At 38.4% G+C, this 24,063-nt stretch overlaps 1 pseudogene across 1 annotated transcript; it reads right to left on the bottom strand.

Moving 5' to 3' along the window:
• Positions 1-5,021: 5,021 nt before the first annotated feature.
• On the bottom strand, positions 5,022-11,121 carry LOC308630526 (small ribosomal subunit protein uS8-like; annotated as a pseudogene). Its single transcript has 3 exons — positions 11,055-11,121; positions 10,524-10,540; positions 5,022-5,378 (listed from the first exon to the last, which is right to left on the bottom strand). The product of its transcript is annotated as a small ribosomal subunit protein uS8-like (transcript).
• Positions 11,122-24,063: the final 12,942 nt, after the last annotated feature.

Here is a 24,063-nt window from a genome sequence, read left to right as displayed (position 1 = left end):
CATTCTTCTAACTGGTTTTTAAAAGGCTTGAATTCGGAAATACAGTCGCTGTGAGCCTCTTCAGAGATTCATCCATAACTGTCAGAGCCTTTTCATTCCCTGTCTTTTGTATAGGTTTCTTTTATGAGCACAGTAATTTGCATTTGTCTTTAATTCTTAATTTGTCTTTGCATTTACTGTGGATGTAACATGCAGCTGAATTTGCATTTTCTTTTCACTTCCATTCTCATGGACTGGGGCTGTCTGAGGTGTAAACTATGGAGAGATTCAGGAGTATGTTTGCTGAGCCGTAAACTTGGCTGCACTGGCTTGATTTTATTTTCTCCTCCCATTACTCTGGTTGTCTTATTATATTCAGATGCTCTAAACTAGAATCAAACACAGCCTATACTTTCCAATCCATTGGTTCTGTATTCCCATTAACCGAATATTAGATCTTTAGCAGTTATGTTCACTTCTCCAAAGAAGCCCCATATAAGAAGCTATTGTTAGATTCTGGGGTATAGAAAGCTTAGGATTTATTTTTTGCCTGCCACCAACCACTTGGGCGCATATCATATAACGCTTGGGTCCTCAGCTTCTTTATCTGTAAATAACTTTTCTGGCTATTTCACTGTCCTTCTGAGGTGCAAACAGTAGGATGGGGGTGGATTCATTCTGCACCAATATAAAATTCAGTGCACTAAAGAGCCTGGCAGTACTGTCCTGTAGCACTCTGTTTACCTTCTCCTTGGCTGTTGGTAGAGATTTGGTTCCATGGAGTTTCACCAACAATGACCACTGTGTTTCAAATCATATCAAAGTTTCCCATTAGCAAGGCAAAAAAAGGCCAGGCTAATATCCACCCACAGCCTCCCACTAGGGGCTTCTCTTTAGTGCTGTGAAATAACATTTAAACAGAAGGTTAATGCCTTACACTGAACCTAGAGTCCTGATGTTCCTATGAAAAGCATTAGATCTAATTACTCTTCCTAGAATGGTAGAAACTAGAAGTGGCCCTATATATTCTAACATTCAATTACAAGGCTGTTCTTGAGAAATAGATTTTTTTTAAACTGCATTATAGAATGTTGAGAAAATTGTTAGTTGTTTCCATCCTCGTTCTGTAGCAATATGTAATTTTTAGCCTCTCTGAGAGGGAGGAGTATTTCAAGTCAGTGTGAACTAACTGTAGGATAGCTCTCAACAAAGTCCAGTGGCCTCCTTACGGTTTCCATTCATTAGAGCTCTATCTCCAGAGGGGCCTTTGAGCCAGTACTGAGGCTTGGAGATTTCCAGTAAAATCTATTTGGTCTGAGAGAAAAGGCCAGTCCCTTAAACCATGAGCTTCCCCCTCCCTCCTCAATGAAAAGAGACTTTTCTAGATTTGGAACTAGGCCCTGAGATATGGAATTTTTAATGGATTTAACTCAATCAGCGGGTTGGTTTGACAGTTCAGAGACCAGGACATTTTTTTCCCCTTGCTATGTATTCATTTTCCCCTAATTCTTGTCACCCTTTACCACTTGAGAAACTCTTCTTTTTGGGTTTAGGGAGAGGGCAGAGCTCAGAACAATTTGCAGAGATCTCTACTTTAGATGGTTCAAATGTGGATAAAAAGGACTCTGAGACAAACTAAGCCCATTACTCTTGAGACACACATTTCCATACTTGGAAGCCAGAAAATAAAGGACTCAAGCTAAGGAGTCAGAAAAGATGCAGAGGATATAACATGCCTGGAAAAAAAAAAAAAGAAAAGCAAAAAACAGTAATGTTTGATAAACTAAAGAAAATGTTTGTTTGTTTCCCTTGAAATTTTAGAGTGAAATGGTTGGGTGCAGAGGGTTGTGTTTTATTTTGTAACTTATGAACAATATTTCATTGTTGTGAGAAGGTTCTCTGTTGCGATCTTTTTAAGTGCCAAAGACCCCCCTTTTTTTTTTTTCGTTTCCCAGATCTTTTTGCCACTGTTAACCATGGATCAGAGCTTAGGATTTATTGTCCTATTTACCCCTGCCTGGGTACATGAAATGCAAATTTTATATCAACTTATTTCTCTGGAAGCAGTTGCCCAACTTCTGTGGATGGGAGGACAGGGCATTTGTTCTTTTAAAACTTGATGGGCTTCAACGGGGCAACTATAGATTCTCTTCTGACCTGATCTCTCGCCTAGGGGAGGGTCTTTTCTTTCCAGATTGCTGACTGACTTCCTTCCTGTGATGCTGGAAAGCCTTGTTCAAAGATCTCAAAGCCTGGCTGCATCTCTTTCCTAATGAAGCACCCTTAGCTCTAAGCTGGGGGAGAAGGTCCATCTGGCTTCTGCCATATGTGTGTATGCTGTCAAACCAGTAAACACGGCAGAGTTTGCTGACAGTGAGGAGTTTCAGTTAGTCAGTCATAAATTAGAGATGAGATATGCAGTGTTCCTGCTGCTGCGAGCTTCCACACTCCAGAAAGGAATCTCCACTTACCTACCCTGGAGAAGGCAGTGTGGAGCTAGGAGCCAGGGGGTGTCACACAGAGTCAAGCACACAAACACTCTTCAGAGAGTGCAGTATGTACAGGATTAAGGAACCAAGTCATTTCCTAGGCGCCTGATTTGTATCTGTTTGCTTGTGCAGTTGGTACATTGGCTCTTCTGTTTCAACACATACATATCTAGTCAATTATGCTTTTTCTACTTGGGGTGGGTGTTGGGGAACATCTCTGTGAAGAGTCTTTAAAAATATTCCTGTGCTGGGTGAACATATGTGTATTTTCCTCCTCAAATGTGATTTTTTTTTTCTTTTTTTCCTTGTCTGATAATCAGGTAGGGAGACAATAATTAAATTTTAATGCATCTGTCTTTTTAAAGAGAAAAGTGCTTTCTGACTCTTAATGGCAAATTTCATTATTATGATCTTAATGCTTTTAGACTAAAGAGGAGTTTACATTTAGACTGCAAGAGGCATAGCTAAACTATTCCTCTAAGACATCTTTGTTTCATTTATGGGCTTGTGTTGAGGTGTGTTTTAATGTATTACATTTAAAACAGACTGTGATACATTAGGTTATTTAAATATCTTAAACCAGAATCGCTTCAGATAATATTGCTGTCTGCATTTGAAGTTATTACCACAGGAGGGTCACAATTTTTAAGACAGATTCATTTTTACCATAAATACTCCTTTCATCCAATAGGTCATGTGACCACCATCCCCACCCCCACCCATCTTCAAATTATTTTGCTCTAAGAAAGAGTAAGATATTAAGATACTTTAAATAAAACAAGAAATGGGAAACTATGATGATCTATTCATTTCGTTTGATGAATTCAGAAAAGAAGAGGTCCTAATCTCAGCAGTGTTTTGTTTCTTTGAGATTGGAATTTAGGCAGGAGAAAAAAAGGTGCTGATGGATGGGAAGAGAAGAGTTCAGTTTCTAGTTCATAAAAAAGCACTAACTGGGGAAAGGGTAGTGGTTTAAGGGTGGGGGCATGTTGTCCTAGTCCCAGAGATAAATACTATGGGCAAATTCCCTCTTTGTTTCCTAGTATGAGAAGGAATGACATGCATATTTTCTTTGCACATGAAGCTGATTTTAGCCATGTATTCAATAACATCAAAATTTGATATGTTGCCATAGTGAATTAAACAGCATTCTCTCAAAATTCATGTCCACCTGAGTCTCAAAACGTGTCCTTGTTTGGAAATTGGATGTAATTAGTTGAGGATCAAGGTGATATGTTGGATGGGCCCAAAGTCCAATTATTAAAACCCTTATAAGAAAAGGAAAGGACACAGAGGCACAGAGAAGAATGCTGTCAGAAGACACAGACAGAGATTGTGAGGACCTATCTACAAACCAAGGAAGGTGAAAGATTGTGGTACCTGCCAGGAGTTAGGAGAGGACTGGGGCCAGATTTTTTCTTAGAGTCTCCAGAAAGAATCTATACCATTCATGGAATCACATTATGATTTTGGATGGCTGGCCTCCAGAACTGTGAGAAAATGAATTTCTGTTATCTTAAGCCACCAAGTTTGTGGTATTTTGTTATGGCAGCTCTAGAAAGGAATGTTGTTGCTTAACAATTTCATTCTAATAGTTAATAACCATAGCTTTAGGTACTTTACCACGACAAACACAATTATTTTACTGACCTTAGACATTCAAACCACTATTGAAATGAGATTTATAAAAACTTTCTATAAAAGGGATTTTGCAAGGGGGAGTAAGGTGCTTCTAGGTTTTCCATGGCTAAGATGGGATCCACCATGTTCCCCAATGATGCAGTTCTCCAGTTCCTCTGTGTCAGTCGTGATCTCTTCATCAGTCCCAAAGAAAGAGAATCATGGAACTAATGGGTATGGTTTTGATCTCCATGCTGCCATAATCCCATACTCTGCATCAAGGTGGAGGTGATGTAGACAATCTAAGGAGAGTTATTCTGTAGATCAGAGAGCTTGGGGGACATCTGATTGACACCTCCATGTTAGAAGATGTGATATGAAGGTAAATCATTTGGCTGCATCTCCCAGAGTAGCACTTCTAGGTGAAAGCATCCAATAGTCACTAATACCTGGATGTGGTTTGAGATTTCTTCAGCTTTGTCCATGTAGATACCCAGTTCTATGATCAGAAACAAAAAGACAATTTGTATTTCCAAAGACAAAGATTTAGAATCAATTTCCCTCAAATCCAAGTACATTTGTCTTCTATCTATCTGGCTTCCTGGTTACATGATCTGTTAATTCTCAGACCTTCTTAATTTAGAGCTGGCTTAGAAGTGTTTAGAGGGAGGACCTCCTTAGGACCTCGTGAAATCCAACTGGAATACTCATCTGTTTGAGATAGTTTAGGTGCACTCTCTCCAGAGGAGAGTAGTCTTTGAAGGAATATGGATCCCTGTTTTGGTAAATAAAATTGCAATCAATCTAGTTGCTCAAGGGCAAATCTGGAAATCATCCTTGACTCTTTATTCTCTCTCATCTCTCATATCCAATCAATCACCATGCCCCTCCCTGCCCATTAAGGGATTTTATTTGTATGTATATTTTACATTCCTAGAAAAAGAATCCCAGGATTTTTCCTCCTGGGTGTTTTCATCTTGCTTCTTCACAGTCCATGATGCCAGTTTAAATTGTCAATATAATGAAACCAAACAGATGGGATGGGAGCAGATTATTCTGCCATTTTTCTAGGTCTTTGAGCTGCACATGAAATCTGGGGCTGATCACTCCACACTTGTTCAACCTGCCTGTGAGGTTCACAACGATTTTCCCAGCTCTGTGATCATCAACGATTTCAAATTTGCCAATGTAACCGTGCTTCATCACCACAGCTAGAAACCAGATGATGATTTTGGAGCACAACGTAATAAAGACTTGACATTTGCTTGTCTTCTCAGCATTGTTGTTGCTCTTGAGAACACCAACCAAGACACTCACTCACACTATTATGGAGGCATGGAAAGATGTGGAAAGAGTTTGATTCCTCCTTTTTCAATATTCACTCATCCCTCCATCTCTCTCTATCCCCTCTGTCAACACCCTATTTCAACCTGCCATAATCTGTTGCATTGAACACACCTGTTAAAGCCTCTACCCCTTTCCAGATTGTCACTCAGTAAGTTTGGGGCAGACCTTAGGCATGCATATTCTATTAAAATTTCCTAGATGATTCTGGAGCACAATTTGACTTTTCATTCTTTCTAAGTGTGTGAAGCAACTATTAGGAAATGAAAGAGAATAGTGGAAACTCATATGGGTCTATATGTTAAGTGGGAGGAGACCAAAAGGAGAAAAAGAATTGTCTACCACTTCTGCTCACCTATTAAGGCTCTGCCTTTGTACCTAGGCATGTTTCCCCATTCCTAAGTATCCATCCAGGAATTGACTCCTTTTTTCATTGTCTAATCCAGAAGAGTGACCTCACTGTGGCTCTGTTAGAGGGCTTGTAAGGCACTGGCAGACCAAGTTAGGAAAGATCTGGGCTTGCTAGAATATTATAGGACTCTCCCAATTATGAACAGGGATGACCACTTTTGAATTTCAGGTCATAGGAATGTTTTCCTTCCAGCTGTCTTGCTGAGGTTGGTTTCTGTCAATTTTCAAGAAAGGGGACCTTGCACTTGCTATGGTGTCACTAAGTGTTCCCCTTTATGTAACACAGGCTTCAGAACATTGCTCTTAAATATATGTTAGGGTTGGGCTATTTAAAGCTCAAGACTTATGCTGCTCAGACATGAAGCACAACACTCCAACATAGCTTTAAGTTATGCAAATGGCTTCTTCTCAGTTGCTGCAAGAAGCTTTGTTTGGTGATACTGGCATGGGGCCAAACAGGTAGCGTGATATGAGTAGGCAGCCCTCCTACTCCTTCTCAAGTGGAAGGCTTCCGCCAGTGCTGTTCTCAAATGTGCAAACAGGGCAGAAGCAAGCCTGAAGAAAGACATGTTTGGAAGGTAGCATGATTTTGTTAAGTTCATCCAGAGCCTGACTAGAAGGTGGAAGAGCTAAGCTTTCAGTCTTGGCTATGGCTTAGGGGAGGTGATGTCTATTCTCCATTCTGCCTCTTGGAGAGCTGAACTGGATCTTCTGTTTCAAACATAAGATTTTACTTTGTAAAGACTAATATTGGCAAGTATGCATAAATAACATGCATCAGTAGACATTACATATCTATATTCTAAAGTTGATGGTGCCCTTTCTCCTTTAGAGATTCAATCTGATTAATTTGGAACCTAGTCAGTGCCAAGGCATGGAAAGTCCAGAGTTCTCCATGATTTCTGTAATTTCCCAGGCTCATCACCTTGTCTGTTTCTCCATTCCCATCTCTGGGTAAAAACTCAGCCTAGTTATTAAAAAAAATCCACAAACTCCAACATTTTATAAGCTTAAGTGGAAGTTTTTCAAATCTGGGAAGGAAGAATGCAGGGAAGAATCACACCCTAAGGTCTATGGCCTCTTGCAACTTCCTGGCTCCAGTTTTCTTCCTCCATGTGTGCTCCCTCCTTCCCTGTCTTTTCACACTCCCTACCTTCCCTAACCCCAGATCACCCTGTTATGCAGAATGAATTGGCTCCTGGGGGCAGTGGAGGCAGGTGGGGCTCAGCCTCTATCTCCAAACTTGCAAGCCCACCCACAAGCCCCTTATTGCTAATGCAATTCACTCTTCTTAGAAAACAGGTTTGGATATAGATAGTTTTCTCTCCCTTGCTGCATATTTGATATCTTACCATGTGCTCAGGTGTATCATGCATATGGATACAATGGATACTGTGGAAATTTTAGAATGTACAGGTGGGTTCTCCTGCAGGCAAGCTGTGTGATGTTATTAGCCTTGAGCTATATAAAACCACCAAGATTTTAAAGTTTGGATCTGCACTATTTTGAGGCAAAAAAGAAAGCGATGTTGAGGAAGAGTGTGAGAAGAATCGGAGTGTTTATGTATAGATGTGCAACTTTCAAAGTAAAAGGTGAAAAATATATAAACTATCCTATGAATATTAATAAGAATACTTGGCAAAGCACTCTGAGTTCTCAGAAGAAAGACGCTACCTAAGCACAAACTTTACCTCATTAATCCTAACAGCATCCTTGTGAGAAGAGAGCCAAGGAAGGTTTTCCATTTTAAAGAAGAGGAAATGGAGAAAGGCGGAGACATACTTGTTCCTGAAGTCATCATTATCTCTGTTGCAAAGGACCTGCAAAGCCCTCCTTTAGAAAGTCGCCTCTCCCCAGCCAGCCTCCTGCTTCATGATTCTTCTTTACTGCTAGATGCTGCTCACCATTTCACCTGTCAGTCTCATCCAGCCAATCAGATGAGAGTTTCCTGAGGGTAGAGCCTGGGCCCTCTATCTCCTTGACTTCTCTTTCTCTCACTGCAACCATTCAACAGAAATTAGGACTTAATAAATATTCAATAAATGATTGTTCGTTGATGGGCAGTGAATGTTGTGTGGAAATGACAATGGTTGAACTAGCTTTATTTCCCCTTCCAGTCCTTTAAATTTTTTTAGTGATTTTTCTCTTTTCATATTATGTTTGTAAAAAATTATAAGTAATATGAATGCTTTACTTTTGTAAAATAAATAAAACATTGTAGACTTTCTTCTGTCTATCGCTCTCCTCCTAGACTTAATCACTGCTTTATGAACAGATTAGGGAGAGCTTTTAGTAATATAGTCAAATATTTTCTTTCCCATCCTCCTGCCTTGGTCTTCTAATGACTGGGACTATAGTCACATATCACCACATCTGGCTAATGATAAATTTTTACAAATACTACATGTATATAGTGAAAAACTCAAAAGGTGTTTTGAAATACATTCTGTGAAAAATAATTTATCACTATGCTTTTCCCCAGGGCCACCTGGTTTGACTCTGCAGAGGTAATTGCCATTCACAGTCCCCAGTGTGTCCTTTTAGAGATGTCCTATGTTTCCATGAGTATATATGTGCATATTATTTTTATTCTAAATAGTAATATATTATAGAGATTTCTCTGTACTCTTTTTTTAAGAGAGAGAGAGAGAAGAGAGAGAGAATTTTTTAATATTTATTTTTCAGTTTTCAGTGGACACAACATCTTTATTTTTTTTAATTTTTATGTGGTGCTGAGGATCGAACCCAGTGCCCCGTGCATGCCAGGCAAGCACATTACTGCTTGAGCCACATCCTCAGCCCCTCTCTATACTCTTTTTATTTTTTTAATGACATAGCTTGGGGATTTTTCCAGGTCTATATTTATGATTGACTCATTTACAGAAGTCCTGTATGTCCATATCATTGTTTACTTTCCTACTAATGGAGGACAGTATTTTGTTGTTTCAAGCAATATTCTAATAAATGATTTTCTACTTATATCACATTAATATGTGGTAGGATATCTATATAATAAATTCCTAGGAGAATTATTGGCTCAAATAATTTTTGCATTTAAAATTTTCATGGACATTGCTATATTGCTATCCATATAAACAAGTTGTCCCAATGAACACTCCCAATCACAATGTAAGAGAGAGTGATATTTCATTAATTTTTTTTTTGTGGTTCTGGAGATTAAACCCAGGGCCTCATGTATGTTTGGCAAATACTCTACCCCCGAACTACATCTCCAGCGTAGCTAGAACATGAAACATTTTAGGAAAGCTGTATGTATGAGATGAAAGCATGGGGAAAGGTGTATGAATTAGACTGCAGCACAGTAGCATGTCCCAGTGTAGTGGCTGATGGCCAAGGTTCACCCATAGAGTTAACCATGTGTTTAGCCCTTTTGTGAGCTCTTGTATTCATCATCTCAAAACAATTCTGAGATTTCTGTGTGATTTTATTGAAAGGACTTTAAATTGGCACCTTGTTTAATAGTTAACGTAGCTATTAAAAAAGAACAAACATTTATTGAATATCTCTTGCAGGTCAGAAACAGAGATAAACCCTTACTATGCTGTATCAGTTAATCCTAGGAAGTAAGCATTATTTTCCTCTATTTTTTTTTTGATGAGGAAACTGAAATTCATGTTAAGTAACTTGCCCAAGATATACCATGAAATTAAAGAAGGCCTCTGGAACTCTTTCTTCTATGCCACATTGGCTTCCTATGTTGCTTGTGTGATTTGGAAGATTAAGGAAGTCCTCAGTCAACTGAAACTGCATTTTTCTGAGGAAGAAGGTTATAAGTCCAGCGGTATTACAGCATGAAAAATGTCTGAATATCTATATTTGAGCTTGTCAGTAGAAACACAAATCACCTGGTAACCAAGGGATGTTTTCTGCTGTGAAAACCTCAACAATTTTGCAGCTCTCTCCAACATGGGGAAGGTCATAGAGACAGTTATGTCGTCACAGATGATGACCTGCTCAAGAAGGAGTGGATTTTAATCTCGGCATTATTTTAAGATTTGGCTACCTGAGGAAAGGGAACATAAGGGAGTGGAACATATTATTTTCACATTAAGATTCAAGGTAAGCTGAGACACTAACAGTGGCCAAAATTCATGCCCTGTGGTTACTGCTATGTTGAAATCCTGTGGAAAGGGGAGTTTCACTTCCAGACACAGATTGACCACCAACAGTTCAAGAAGACCTATGCAGTCATCTGTTGGTCTTCCCCTCCCCACCCCCCAAAAACCCCCAAAACTGTCATGTACTTTTACAGGAAGCCAGGGATGGCACTGTGTGTCTCTTATGGACTTGAGTTCAGAAGATGGTGCCGGCTCTGAAAGTACCTTCTTTTTTAAATTTTTTTTTTAATATTTATTTTTTAGCTGTAGTTGGACACAGTACCTTTGTTTTATTTATTTATTTTTATGTGGTGCTGAGGATTGAACCTAGGGCCTTGCACGCACTAGGCGAGCGCTGTACCACTGAGCCACAACATCAGCCCTGAAAGTACCTTCTTAATAGGGGTATATTGCACACTGCCCCTGATGAGCAGCTCTGATACAACTAATTGGCTTAGTTACAACAATTACTTACTATATTCTTGCCAGTCTGTGAATATCTCCATGATGAGTCACTGGAAGATACATGGGATGTAAATTCCTGTCTTTATGTACTGCATACCGAGGCGTTGCCAGTCTCTTTGGACAGATAAAAACACAGACACATGAAAAGTTACGAGAAATTCCTCCAACAAATATTTGTTCACACTGTTTTGTAAAAGGCACTGAGCTAGATTTTCAGACTACAATGAAAAAGAAAAGAGATCTGGTCCTTGCTTTTCTTATTTACATGTAGATGGTGGCGACAGGCTATCAAACAGTTAACACTAGGTGAGAGTAAGTGCTGGAGATAATTTAGGCTACATTAGGTTGGCTTGGTGGAAGAAAGTGCTAAATACAATGTGAATGTGGAAGTCAAGAGTGAGCATGTTCTTCCTTCTGGGTGGAAGGAATCTTCTAGAAGGCAAGTGTGGAAGTCCTAAGTTCTATTGACCAAATATTTCAGTCTTTTGTCCTTCTGGTTCCTGTAGGATCATATGTTCCCACCCTTTGAACTCAAGCTTGACCCTATAACTTGTTTTGAAAAACACAAATAACATTGATATGCATCTCTTCTTGCTGGAAACCTTGAGGCACGTTAGAGTAACCATACCTTGGCTTTCCACTGTTGGGCTGAGCCTCATGGACACGTATGTTGAGAGGAAGTCTCTGCCAGTCATTGTTCCCAGAGGACGATAATGAACTGACCTCCTAGCATTTAGAAGATTTACGCTGTTGTGTTTTTGACTCACTGATATTTTGGAGACTTTGTGCTTTTAAAGTCCATTCTGACTCATGAGTTGGGTCTACCATCCACTTAATTTATTTTTAAGGGCTAAGAACAAATTCATAGAAAGCTACAGGTAAGAGTCTTATTATTTTAGAGCTTCTGATTTAGTTGTGGGGAAGTTAGGAGATGAAACTAGACACAGAGCAAATAAAAACATAATTAGAAAGACTTTAGATTATGATAACTCTGATCCAGGTATTGAGATAAGAGAGTACCTTTTTAATACAGACTACTTAGAGAGGGTGGTCAAATGGCCTCTCCGAGAAGATGATATTTGTAGCTGAAACCTTGTGAGTGATTATGGATCAACCAGATCAAAACCCAGCAGAGTGTTACTGAGACAGGAAATAGTAAAATCCCTGAGGTCAAGAAAGCTTGACTTGTGTGAGGAATAAAAAGAGAACAACGTGGCCCAAATAAGATTCCTCTTAGGAGATGAATGTGGTAACAATTGAGGTATCAGAGAGGTAGAGACTGATGTTCAAGCCTACAGTACAAAACTTGAATTTTATTTTATTTAAATATTTTTAAAAAATTTATTTTAGTTTTATGTGGTGCTGAGAATCGAATCCAGTGCCCCATGCCTGCTAGGCGAGCGCGCTACCACTTGAGCCACATCCCCAGCCCCTTTTTTAAATGTTTTAAGCAGGGGAGTCATATGATGTTATTTATATTTTAAAAAGATCACTGTGTGATCTTTACAGGAGAAGGTCAAGAGTGAATTGAGAAAGACCACTTAGGAGACAACTGCAACCTTCTGCAAAGAAATTTTGGTGGCTTGGTTTAGTGTAGAAGCAGTGGAAATGGAGAAAATGGGACATATTTGAGACGTATTTTGCTGATGGATTGAATGTGTCTGGATTTTTGGCCTGAGTTAAGTGGACAGTGTCATTCACTGAGAAAGAGGACAGGAGTAGAATTAGGAGGGAGATTGGGAGGTAAATGAAGAATTCTGTTTAGATAAATTTAATATTCACAGTAGATATCAAAGATAACAAGACTGTCTGAGACTCTAAATAGATATTAAGCTGAAATAAAACAAGGAGTCATCGGCAAATAGATGACACTTGAAGCCATGAAAGTGGCTGATATCTGGGGAATGTGTGCAGATAGGAGAAGGAGAGTCCAGGACTCAGCCCCTGGGAACTCCAAAATTTGGAGGCTGAGGAGAAGAGAAGTTATGACAGAGGACTGGGAATGAGTGACTAATGAGATAAGAAAAACAGCAGAAGAGTGCAGTGTTGGAATCAAGAGAAGGAGCATTGAGAAGGGAGGAATGGTTAGATATGCTGAACAGTATGGAAAGCAGGATGGGATTAGAAGATGGATGTTTTCATTGACTTGGCACAGAAGAGATTGTTGGTGAACTGAAAAGAACAAATTAGTGGATCTAGAAGCTAAATTGCAAAGGGTGGAAGAAGGAATGAATGTAAAGTGGAAAAATATCAGAAGCTATGTGTATAGAAGTTGCAAAAGCAAAGAAAAGCAATAGACTGATGGATAGATGGTAGGCGGATGGGTCCTTTGTAAGGATAAAAGTTTCTAAAGTATGTCATATGGTCATAAGGATGATTTAGGGAAAAGAGAATGAAGTGGGAGGAAGGGAGGGAGAAGGAAGAAAATGAGAAGGAGAAAAAGAGGAGGAGGAAGAAAGGGAAGATCTTTAAGTGCAAAGTGCTTGAAAGCCATGGAATTAAGAGCATCAGCAGAAAAGAAGGCATTGGCTTTGATCTTGATGGATGGTTAGAAGTTGTGAGGGCAGAAAGGACATTATTAATAAAGGTGCATATGATAGTTAAGATGGTGTCTTGGTGCAAAAAGTAGAATGGACTGAAGCCATGATTTATTAAAGATATATTAGAACTCAAGAGTGAAAATACTTGATGAAATTGGAGAGTTGAAAGGGAAGTTTGCTCCATGCAGAAGTGCCTCCTACCACTGATCAATAGATGCCCGTCTAGGCTCTCTTCAAAGGGGATGATGGATTGCAGAGATCCTGGTATCTGAATCGGCTATTGAATTCATAAATTAGGCCATGAAAATCAGGATAGATTTTAGAGTAGAACGGAACTTCATAAAAGAGTACTTTTAGCAGCTTCACAGGAGGAAACATTTAAGATTAGAGCAGGGAGGGCCTGGAAGCCAAGAAGCTAGCCTGGAGGCCAGTGGAATAGAGGCCAATAAGGATGGCACCATTGGGATTGGAGAGGGAGGGAGGTAATGTGGCAGGAGATATTAAAGGCTACAAGAGGAAGTATGTCGAACGGAAGGAGATTTAAGAAGGGTGAAGGCAAAATGTGACGATGTATTTTTGAGCCTAGGAGGACAATGGTGGTTTGAACAAAACCAGAGAAGCTGTGAACAGAATAGTGTAGGTGAGGACTAAGGAACTTGAACTTTGGGAGTGTGTTTCGTATGAGTGATTCTGGAGCCAGGATACTAGATTAATCTATACAAGGAAAATGTGGAAAGAGAAAAGCTGGACACAGAAGAGAAATGGGTGAGTGAGGGAGACACAGGAGAGCAGTGGAACAGAGAACAGAGTTCCCAAAACTTGGTCTTTGGTGTCACATGTGGCAAAGAGAGGCAATTAGCCTGGGATAACCAGAAAAGCTACATGTGCTTAGTTTACAAAGGGCTTTCATCAGATTTCACTTCATTTACGTTTTAGTTCTACTTCATAATTCTGAGGTAGTGAGGTTATGGACTCTCATTTTCAGAGAAGAGAATTGCTCAAGGTCACACTTGCTTCAGGTCCACAGAATGGTAGATCTCTAAGTGAAGTTCCATGACCAGCAGCACCTGGGAGCTGGCTAATACCTAGGCTCCACCTCAGAACCCCATCAGTTACACTGGGGCTGGGCCCCGGGTAACCTGTTGTCCAACAAAGCTTCCAGGTGAATCTGATGCACACTAAATTTGAGAACCACCAGCTGCCAGAAAGAAAGCCTATTCGGGAAGGAAGCCAGATGCCAGAGGGTTAAGGACTGAATGGGAAGTAAAACACAAAGGCAGCTGGAGTAATCACTTTCCCTAGTTAGCTCTGACCTCATTTCCTGGGGTTGTGGCTGGAGGACACTCCTTTAGGATCTCTGGATTCTGCTTATTTAGTAATAGATTTTTAAATTTCTCTTTAAAAATTTAGTAATATTTTGCTTTCCATTTACCCATATATTATTTTGCTACTGCATTATTTGTTCAGTGCTGTTGTATTGGTGGCGATATTAACTCTCTAATTAGAAAGCATATTTTATTAGTAGAAGGAAGAACTTCATTGTTTTTTAAAAAAAGCACTCTCATGGAACCTAACATAGTAGTGATCAGCATTCCACAGTTTCTTTAAGTAAAGGCTCATTAACATGTTGATGCCTCTAGACTGTAACATGCGGGCATGATCCTGCTATGGATATTTAGGAAAGACAGGAATAAAAACTGGAGCAATTGGGGCCTCAACAGTGTGGACTGGGTATGGGACTCTTTCATGGTGCTTAGAAGCTTTGAGGAACATTAAAAAGTAAGACCGACAAGAGATAAATGGTGGGATGATTGCTAATTTGGCAATGGTTAGGGAATTAACACAGTTTTAGTTCAAAAAGAAAAATCTGAAGAAGCTTTTCTCCTTAACTGTAAGCTCTTGGTCATAGAAGAGAACAAGTACATTTAAAGCAAATGCTTTCCATTCTCGCCTGTTTATCCACAAGATTGGCTGCTCTTGCTATTGTCAATAAGGGCAGCCTGCTTTTTGACTTGATGGCCATCCAATGTTCCTTTCAAGCCCAGGATCTGGGTCCTGACCTTCCCTCCTTGGCATCAGTTTGATTTCTTTTCTAATCTTGCCTCAACATTAGCTGTGAGGTTTTCTGCTCCTTTTAGGGATTAAGATGGCTGATTTTCTCTCCTTAAGGACATGGTTCTTTATCATTTAGTTTGTGTGTCTTTGTGTGTGTGTGTGTGTGTGTGTGTGTGTGTGTGTGTGTAAAGAAAGGAAGTAAACAGATTCTGAAGGTACATTTGTTTTCTTCCTATTCTGGTCAGGTATGTCTTCCATCACTCCAAGAGGTCAGTTGGGGTAGGAACCATCACATTCTCAGTCCTCAAATAACTTCTGCTTGAAATAATTTTTGATTGACTAACTTTATGGGGAAAAAAGTAAAAGAGGTTTTGGCAATCTTCAATAGGACAGATGGAAATGTGCCTGGCAGGGTTTGATGTTCTAGGATGAAGTTTCCATCATCTTTTGTCTAATCACAGAAGGTGCTTTGGAATAAGAAAAGTAAAACTGAGTTTGATGTGGGCTCATTTGGCTAGATATGTACTATTCGGACATGAGATTTTTTGGCATGGATGTCTGAAGTTTTCTGTAGTAAATAGGGATCTCAGTGAGCATTTGATGAAGAAAACATGAGACCCCAACAATTGGAGTATTGAAAAGAAAACATTAAAATAGGAAACTAAAATATACACATATGTCTTTAAGGATCTCTATACGCAGACAAAAATATATTTATGGACCAGACAAGAGCCGCAACTCAAGGAAAGACCTAGGATAGATACATGAATTGACAAAGCAGTGAATATCACTGGCAGATTCACTAAGCTCAGGGGAATGAGCAAAGCAAAATATAAGTGCAGCTTATATTTTAATTAATGAAAACACATGCAGCCGTCCTGTGAAGTGAGTCAGTGTTCCTCATTTCACATATGAGGAAACAAGGGCAGAAAGGATAAATGACTTGCCATTTTGCCAGTCAGAAGTATCACCCCAGCCATATTGCTAGCATTTTCAGTGAAGTTTCAAAGAATGACTTTAATTTCAAATTCGGTCTGGGTTCATGCAAGACCGCTGTGGTGACATTTCCAGTTCTCTGAAGTCACTCGCCCTGTCCTGCCTGGGAGGTAGATAATGGTCAATTAGGATTCACATGGAAGATATGGAAATTTTAAGTGCTTGTTATGATGACTTAAATTAGCACTTGTCTTGCTTTTTTTAATATAAACTTCCCATCCCTGAGTGCCACTTACGTGCTATATAGCACAAAGAGCAAGCTTGCTGGAAAATTAATTAATTCAATAATTGGTGGCAAAGGAACTTGAAAACTTGCCAGACCAACAGCCAAGTGTGATTTGTAGCAACAGAATAGATAAATACCTGAGGAATGACTTTCATGGTTTTTTTTGGGTGGAGTGGGGTGGGGTTGCTGTAGTAATTGGTAGGAAGGGAAAGGGACATTGAAAGAAGACATTATGGATTCAGTTTTTCTTTTGCATGATAAGAACTCTGTGTAGAGTCATCCCTAGATCCTGATGGAGCACCTGGACCTGGGGTGTTAGGGTAGAGAAAGAAAGTAATGGGAGAGCTAGCTATGCTTTGGAAGACTGACTCAATCCACAGACATCAAAGAGAGGCATGCAATTCCTTAAATGAACTAGGCAGAGAAGGCACAGAAGACAAAGGTCTGCAAATGGCTTGATAGTTAATTTTGTTTCAACGTGGCTAGGTCAAGGAGTACCCATGTGTTTGTTCAAACATTATTTCCAGGTGCATCTCTGAGGGTGTTTCTGGATGAGATTAGCAGTTGGAATTGGCAGTCTTGAGTAGATTACTGTCCCTGATGTGGGTGGCCCTCATCCAATCAGTTGAAGGCCTGAATAGACCCAAAAGGCTGACACTCCCTCATGTCACAAGAAATGCCTTTCACCTGACTAAGCTGGAATATTGGCCTTTTCCTGCCTTCAGACTCTTTCTGGGTTTCAAAGCCTGTTACCATTTGGACTAGAATTTACACCATGGGTTCTCCTGATTCTTCACTTTCCTGATGGTCAACTGCAGATCTTGTACTTCTCAGCCTTTGTGACCACGTGAATCAATTCTTTATAGTGAATTTCTTCCCACTCACCCCTGATTTTGTTTCTCCAGAGAAGTTTAATGTAGATGGAAATAGAATTTTATTAAACATCCAGAAATTTGAAGAATAAAATGTCACCTTTGGACAGAGGTAGGCAGTGGCAAGAAGAGAGGAGAATGAAAGTCCGGTGTTTGGCTAGAGAGGCACACCTGTAGATGGGAAAACTTAGACCGGTGGAAGATTACAGATGTGTGCCTCATTTCTCAATCTGTAAACAAAGAGGTGATCACTTGCATTTTGCCAATGGGAAAGGGAACTAATTAATTAGAGGAAAGGAGGATCTTACAGTATTGGGAAATTTTGAATATCAATGGAGAAGTTGTCAGAACGTTTCAGAATGAGTCAGAGGAGCTGAATGTTCAGGGGTGCATGGTTTGTGAGCATATGATTCATAGGGGGAATTTTATGTGCTAAAACTGTCAATTGAGTAAGTAGGTTTTCCTGGTTTTTTAGGAGTTCAAAATTGCCTTATTAGCAACAAAGCTCTTGAAATTCTAACAGTTTTAATAGATGAATTTTAACATGATAATTTCTTATAATGACCTTTCTTGAATGAACCTTGAGAACAAACATCAGCAGGTGTTGAATGGCTGGGTGAAGAACATTTTGTCGAGTTCTAAGGGAGGTTCACAAAGGAATAAGAAACGATATAGTCATAACCTAAACTCCTACTTTCAAGATGTATCAAAATAGCTAAAGACTGGTATACCTTTTCTTCCTTTAAGCTCTTTCTGTGGGTTTATTTTATGAGAATAATCATGAATAGAAAAAGATCACCATATTGATATTATTCATAATTGTGAAATATCAGGAAAAGTTGGAAACATAAGCAAGCATTTTTCTATTTCTTAGAATAATGTCCAAATAAATTACAGTGTACTTATTTGATAGACATATACTATTAAGCATCATTAATCAATTTCCATATTGATCAGTCTTGTAATGAAAAACATGAACATATGTTAAATGAAAAGATTAGGATGATAATAACTTTTATTTACTATCTATTAGGTAATTTTCTTTAAATGTTTTAACTCATTTAGTTGTTATAATAGTAAGTGGCATTATCTACCCAATTTTGCAAATGAAAGAACTGAGACATGGAACAGTCATTTTCCAAGGTTACACATCTCACAAAGAAGTAAAGCTTAGGGTTGAAATGGCCATCTGAGGTAAGATATAAAAATATATTAACTGTACGATTAAAACTCTCTACTAAGCATATATTAAGAGAACACATTGATTTCAAAAATTGAAGATTCTTCCTATATGTAATGCTATTTGTACAAGGCTATTATCTTCTATGTTCTAGCTACTTAACTAGCCACCAAAATAAACTTGGTCTTGTTATGCCTGGAAGTACCAAATGGATTGTGTACATGTAGTTATTTTCCTGGCACAGTATGGGTAATCTGCAGTGGTACTAACTATATTTCACCATTTGGTTTCTTTCTTGTAAATCTGGATACACACAGTTGGAGACCAGATGAGATGCCAAATATTGGCATTGACAGAAAACTTTGCAAGTTGCTATTCCCCTTGGAGGCCTAAGCTTCAGACTTCATGAGGCTATCTTCTAATATATTAACTGAGTGACAATTTGTTTGCTATCTATAGTTCACAAATAATTTTTATTATCACTTCATTTGATCATCACTAAATGATTATGTTTATTTTGCAGATGCACAAATTGAAGTTCAAAGATTCCTTAAATTGCAAAAGCAGAATTCAAGCCCCACTGCTCTATTCTTTCAAAGATGGGATAGAATTATATATATGTATGTAGCTGTTGCTTTTCTCCTTATCTACCTTTCTCTCCTGCAACTTGCTTTCCCCACTGAATACTATGTCACATACATACAAAGTTAGGGTATAAATGTGACTCATTCTTTCAATAGCTAGATGATAACTGGCACCACAGTATGTGCTGCTATTTAGCCTTTCCATCCTTTGTAGACATGTAAGTTGTTTCAAGTTTTTGCCATTACAAATGCAACTGTAATAAACATTCTTGTTATGTATGCCTTATATACTGGTACTTTAATTTTTACAGGATTGATTCCCAGAAGTAAATTTGCTGAGTCAAAGGATATGTGCTTTTAAAATTTTAATATATGTCAGATTCCTTTCCAAAAGACTGGATCAAAGGCATTCCCATTGATGACATCTAAAAGTACCTTTTTGTCTCCCTCCTCACCAGCCCTGGAAGTTGTCCTTTGTACATTTGTTTTAGTCTCTTATAGAGTGAATCCTAGTATTCTAATTGTAAATCTAGGCCTCTCAATCAAGGTATTTCCAACAACAGAGATTTGGGGCAAAATCTCTTAAAATAGTTACCTGTAAGAGATTCTTCACCATCTAATAGACGTGAGCTCTATTCAGAGGCTGCTTTTGGCCTCAGCCCCTGCTTTGTATACACACAACATATCAATAAATAATAGCCATTGTGGTTGAGCATTAGAGTTGACAGTATAGTAAGTTATGAACAAATATCCTCATTAGCAGCACTATTATTTTGGTGTTTGCAGTAATCTACTATTCACAGCTAAGTTGAAACAAGAGCCATTATGTATGTCAGACATTTTTAGCTCATTTACTCTGAACCCATTTTGTATACAAGAGCACTTGGCCCACACCATATGGTATAATGTCAGGACAAGATGAAAATGTAAGTGAAAAGGAAACAGACCTCTTTGACATATTATCATGTATGTGAATGCTCATGACTTTAGAACTGAGTTCCTGATTGTTTCTAAATGGATTCAGATTTTAATTTCTAGCTGAGTGATCCACATATTTTCTTGTCAGAAATGGAAGGATTCTGTGCTAATATATTTTCAGTGTATGCCTGAATTTGCCAATTAGTTAAGATGTTGGAATTGTGACATTGTGTCATTGGGCTTAATTTCCCTTTGTAAAAATGTTTGTCGTTAATTTACTAACTCAGTTTGGGAAGTTGATTTGCTTGATTTCATTTTGGGGAACTGCCTCTCCCTAGCTCCTTCAGGATATGAGGTTTAGATGGAGATTATAGAATCTCCCTCTACTCTCATTTCCAGTGTATCATATTCCCTTGACATATGGTTGGTTCAGGGATGGTCATGTAACCTAGTCTAGGACAATGACACTCAATTCATGGACATTTGTTAGAATTATGGAGAAGAGATAATACCTTTATGCCATGAGTACTAGCTCTAGGTTACGGGTAAACCTGAGCTACAAGGTCTCCATAAGCCTACTCAAGAGTGAAGTCAACCCAGAGGTAGAGAGAAACTGAGTCCAGGAGTTCCAACTCTGGTACAGACTGCTCTGGATTTTACTGTGTTTTGAGCCAGTAATTTCCCTCCCTCTCCTGATTTTTAACATCACCAACTCAGAATAGTGTCTCTTTTACTTGCAAATGAATCTTAACTAGTTTAGGTTTTAAAATTGTTTTTATTCTTCTATTGCATTGTTATCTGGATGACTTAAGGGTTACACTGAATAAACCAATGTTATTTTAAGGCAATTTCTAAAGCAAAGTATTGATTAGGTTAAAAAGAAGCTGAAAAAGAGCCATAAGAGCTGAGGAATGAGCTCCTGTTTGACAGCTCTCCAAGTTAAGAAGTTAGCCTCTCTGGTCTACCTAGTGTTTGTTTGGTACGTTGTTACGTCAAATGTGTGTTTGAGCTTCCTTCCTCCTTGGTGACCATTATCAACCTTATGGGATTTCTGAATGTTTTTGATTATTTATATAATGGCACATGAATGATTATTATCCCAGCACATTTAATATTATTTTGGAGACTAAGAATAGGGCAAAAACTACGAATAGCACTAAAACCAGGTTCCTTCTATGGGGAAGTATTTGTGTGACTCACAAATGATTTCTTAGCTTGTCTGTTATTTTGTCCTGGGCCAGGCAACCAACATGGACTTTGAAAATTAATTTTATTCCTCTGAGCTGAGTTAGATCATGTTTTAACTCTCTTAGAATACTCAGTAAGAATGTTTATTTGTTTCAGAAACTAAGTGTAAGGATGGATAGGGGAAGACAGCCTGTTTTCCCACAGAGTTGGGAGAGGGTTCGTCATTCTCTGTTTAGATCACTATCTGAAAAATGTTACTTATTTATTTTTTTGAACAAAAGGAGCAAAGCAAAGTAAAAACAAGTATTTCTCCAGTGGCCTCAGGGTAGCCACACACGGGACAAGAATGGGAGTCATGTGAAGCAGGGTCATACAGACAAGAATAGCACAGGAGGATCATGCACCTTGAAAGAAGAGCCTCTTCTAGCCGAAGAACTAAAAAATGTGCCGGAGAAAGCAAACATTGTTAAAAATACTACTGATACATTTTGATATATATGATTTTTAAAAAATATTTATTTTTCAATTTTAGTTGGACACAATACCTTTATTTTACTTATTTATTTTATGTGGTGCTGAGGATTGAACCCAGGGCCTTGCATGTGCTAGGCAAGTGCTCTACCGCTGAGCCTCAACCCCAGCCCTGAGCCTCCACCCCAGCCCACTTTGATATATTTATACAATAAAATACTATACAACAATGAAAATAAACAAGCTAAATCTTTACATCATAACAAGATGAAACATGTGAATATGTTTATGACCTAAAGAAATCACATACAGTGTAATACATTCTGTCCAAGTCCATTTATGTCAAGTTCACAATTAGGTCAAACTTCTCACTGCTATTAGGAGTTAGGGATTGATCACTTTTGAAGAAGAGGGAGGGAAAAAGAATTGGAAAAGTGATTCCTGGGGGTGTTTCAGAAGTTGTATTTTTAAAATCTGGATGTGGTTACAAGACAGGTTCACTTTGTCATATTCCTCAAAGTACACACTTGTGATTTATGCATGTTTATGCATATTTTGAGAAATTGCTTATTCAAAATAAAAATGGTATAAGATGACTGAGTAGAGCTTATTCCAGAAATGTAAAAAGATAATTTAACATTATAAAATGTATATCATTAAAAAATAAAGTGACTATCATGGAAAAAAAAGAAATACTACTGTTTAAACTCTATACTGAAGCCATGTTCCATGTAAGGGTAGAATAGAGATTAAAAATTTCCTGGATTTAGCAATGCAGGAATTTACCCAAGGAAATGACTTGCCAAAGCATAGGACACAGGTATGACAAGGATAGTGTGGAGTACAGAATATGATGGACAGTGTAAGGAGAGACCTAGGCAGATTAATACTATCGGCCACATTGTATGTTGTGTAGTCCAAGATAATATGAATGCTTGATATATATATATATATATATATATATATATATATATATCTCAATATAATATATATTATACATAAATGAATATAGATATATTATATATAAATAAATGCTTGATAATATATTTGTATACATTTATATTTTGTATATACACACACAGAAAGACACATATGTCTTTTGCTTAAGTTAAGTTATAGAAAACTGTTTATGCCTTATTCCATAGAGAGGAATGTCACTGTAGTTAATCATCTGCAGTCTCCATGAAATGTTTAACTTCTCAGTGGCACAGTTAAGATTCAGGTTCCCAGAGTGAACACACAAGAAAAATAACACCTGAGGTGGGATGATGCTCTTCCTGGGATGGTTTCCAGGTGGTCGTGCTGTCTGGGCTGTCCCCACAAGCAGCATATTAAAGAAGTTACACATTTCATCTCCAAGGCCACAGACCTGGGTAGGTAAAATGCTAACCTTGTGGATACTCTCTTTGATTGCTAAAGTGATTGTTGCAAAGAAGTCTTCTTAGTGCATTGCCTGCATCTCTTTATTCATCCAACTTTCTTTTAGGTAACATTCTAGCTGGTCAGGGAGAATGGGAGGTAATGTGTTTGTGGAGCTGTTAGAAATGTGACAAGGAAGGACAAGGCCTATACTCTGTTAAGAATTGAACACAGTTACTTGTGTGACCTTGCACAAATCCTTAACCACTCCGGCTTTAGTTCTTCACTTATAAAACAAATAATAATAGTACTTACCACATAATGAGTTTTATAAGGAAGAAATTAATGAATACATATAACACATACAGAGCAGTCCCTGCACATAGTAAACACTAAATAAATTTTAGTGATGATGATGATGATCTCTCACCAGAATCACTGATCAACCAGTTCAAGTAGGAAATGAAGTGATGATAGCTGACACACCCCTTTCGTGTGGCAATGGACTAGAAATTCAGCTGTGAGAATAGTTTAGCTATTCCAATGGCCTATGTACTAGTTCATGGTTATGTCATCTTATTCACATTGTGTTAATTTGCAGTGTTATTTTTGGTTGAAAGTGGCCTGTGACAATGTGAAGGACACAAATAAACCAACACTTCTCATGTGTCCATCACTGAGGTTAATGAACATTTTGATGAACATACCATTATCTGGAAACGTTTAGCTGTTACCAGAGAAAGTGTCCTAGGAGCTAGTAGAGAAATTGACACTTTGCCATAGCAACATCTTTTGCTTCTTACAGTTTGGGCTTTAAATAGTTCAAGAGATGATATGGTTTGAGATTAAAAGGCCAAACTGAGTGTATGCTGACACATGTTCAACTTTTGCTCTGCAGATAGTGACTAGAGCGTTTTTTTTCATTCCATTCCTACCTTGATGCTGTTATTTGTTTCCATGACACACTGGTTCTGGGAATGAGAGTGAGCACATTCAGTCATTACAAGTGATGGATTAGATAGTAATTGATGTGTGTTATGAAACTCACATCTGGGCCTTCCACCAACTGAGAGTCACTTTGATTTGATCTAGCAAAAGGAGTTTCAAAGCATTTGGTTTTTAAATTGCAGTGATTTATAGAAAAGTGCCTCTTAAGATGACTATCAGCTGGTAACAGGTTGAGTTCCCAGAAAAAGTGTGCTTTCATTGTCCTGATTTCTCCAAATGGTTAACGTACTGGGGTGCTCC

Source organism: Spermophilus citellus (genome assembly GCF_964194105.1).
Source record: "Spermophilus citellus genome assembly, chromosome: 11".
Taxonomy (NCBI): Eukaryota; Metazoa; Chordata; class Mammalia; order Rodentia; family Sciuridae; genus Spermophilus; species Spermophilus citellus.
This window is presented reverse-complemented; position numbering and strand designations above follow the sequence as displayed.